Raw genomic sequence first — 2,259 nt, forward strand, 5'->3', positions numbered from 1 at the left:
CAGGTCTATACTGTCTTCAAGTGACCCGGGTGTAACTGAGCCCTAGTTGTCCACAGGTAACACAGGTAACACAGTTGTCCACAGGTAACACACTCGACAGGTCTATACTGTTTTCAAGTGACCCGGGTGTAACTGAGCCCTAGTTGTCCACAGGTAACGCAGGTAACACAGTTGTCCACAGGTAACACACTCGCTCATGACGCCTGTGTTGGCCAAGTTTCTGGTCCTGGTTCACTTGCTTGCTACTCACTCAGTGCTTTCTTCTGTTAACTCTAAAATACAACTATTTGAAATGAAATCCCCCCTCTCCTTTTTTTAGCCACATCAGTCAGTTTGTGGTATCTTAGTTTCCCCAACCAGGGATTGAACCTGGGACCCCAGCAGTGAAAGTGCAGAGTCCTAACCACTGGACCCTCAGGGAATTTTCTGAAATACAGTCCTTGACTCTGGGTCTGCTTAGGGAAAATCTAACCTAATATTTATCCTAGGACTAGTGGTCTCTCCTTTGATGGGTGGGCAGTACCTATCCCATTACTTTTTCTACATAAATAAAGCAGGATAGAAGATCAAAGACACCTTTGCTGGAGGTAAGAGTGAAGAAAAAGAAAGAACAAATTATGCTCTACTCCTCTTCCAAATGCCCCAATCTGATGAATTACTCTCTTACCTCCTGCTGAAGCAATTTCACTGAATTTCTGCACCTGTGGATACTATACTAACTTTTGATTTTTGTATCTCTGATAATGTTTGATTTTGCCCTCACATTCAAATAGTAGTCTATCTGGCTATAGAAATCTAGATTGATATTTATTTTGTCTATTTTTTTAAGCTATCAGGCTGCTGAATAATCACTTCAATTTTTTTTTTGAATTTTTAAAAACAACTTTATTGGGGCAAGTTGATTTACAATGTCGTGTTAGTTTCTGCTATACAACAAAGTGAATCGGTTATACATATACGTATCTCCACTTTTTTAGATTCTTTTCTCATATAGGTCACTGTATTGAGTAGAGTTCCCTGTGCTATAGAGTAGGTCCTTACTAGTTATCTATAACTTTGATGGTGATTTTTTTTTTTTTGGTTTCACTGGGTCTTCGTCGCTGCATGCAGGATTTCTCTAGTTACGGTGAGCGGGGGCTATCTTCGTTGCTGTGCACGAGCTTCTCACTGCCGCGGCTTCTCGTCGCCGAGCACAGGCTCTGGGTGCACAGGGTTCAGCAGCTGCAGCACGTGGGCTCAGCAGTTGGGACTTGCACGCTCCAGAGCTCAGGCTACTCTTGTTCTGGCACATGGGCTTAGTTTCAATTTTTTTTTAAATAAGAAAACTGATTTAGGACAATTACTATTGTTTCTCTGTTATGTTTCCCTCTGCAGCAGATTGAATTTCTTGTGTGTCCTCCTCCCAGTTCATAATTTGAAGTCCTAAGACACAGTGCCATGGCATCTGGAGCTGTGGCATTGGCAGGCACTTAGAGTCAGATTTCATCCTGAAGGTGGGGGGTTCATAAGGGGGGACTAAATGCCCTTACTTAGACAGCATATTAAAAAGCAGAGACGTTACTTTGCCAACAAAGGTCCGTGTAGTCAAGGCTATGCTTTCTCCAGTAGTCATGTATGGATGTGAGAGTTAGACGATAAAGAAAGCTGAGCGCTGAAGAATTGATGCTTTTGAACTGTGGTGTTGGAGAAGACTCTTGAGAGTCCCTTGGACTGCAAGGAGATCCAACCAGTCCATCCTAAAGGAAATCAGTCCTGAATATTCATTGGAAGGACTGAAGCTGAAGCTTAAGCTCCAATAGTTTGGCCACTTGATGAAAAGAACTGACTCATTGGAAAAGACCCTGATGCTGGGCAAGATTGAAGGTGGGAGGAGAAGGGGACAACAGAGGATGAGATGGTTGGATGGCATCACCGACTCAATGGACATGAGTTTGAGTAAACTCTGGGAGTTGGTAATAGACCGGGAGGCCTGGTGTGTTTCAGTTCATGGGGTCACAAAGAGTCGGACATGACTGAGCGACTGAACTGAACTGAACTGAAATGCCCTTAAAAAGAAAGGAAGAGACATTAAGAGCTCTCTTCACCATGTGAGGATGTAGCAAGTTGGTCATCTGTAAGACTAAAAGAATGCTCTTTTCAGATATAAATTGACCAGCTACTTGATCTTGGACTTCTCAGCTTTTGGAAGTGCAAGAGATAAATGTTTATTGTATAATCTATAGTATTTTATTATTTCAGTCTTAACTAGATATTTTCTCT

General features: G+C 42.3%; 1 non-coding gene across 1 annotated transcript; it reads right to left on the reverse strand.

The window, feature by feature from the left end:
• Positions 1-348: 348 nt before the first annotated feature.
• Positions 349-421, reverse strand: TRNAE-UUC. The gene has a single exon. It is a non-coding gene; the product is annotated as a tRNA-Glu (tRNA).
• Between the last annotated feature and the right edge of the window lie 1,838 nt (positions 422-2,259).

Source organism: Bison bison, unplaced genomic scaffold (assembly GCF_000754665.1).
Source record: "Bison bison bison isolate TAMUID 2011002044 unplaced genomic scaffold, Bison_UMD1.0 scf7180017845662, whole genome shotgun sequence".
Lineage (NCBI taxonomy): Eukaryota > Metazoa > Chordata > Mammalia > Artiodactyla > Bovidae > Bison > Bison bison.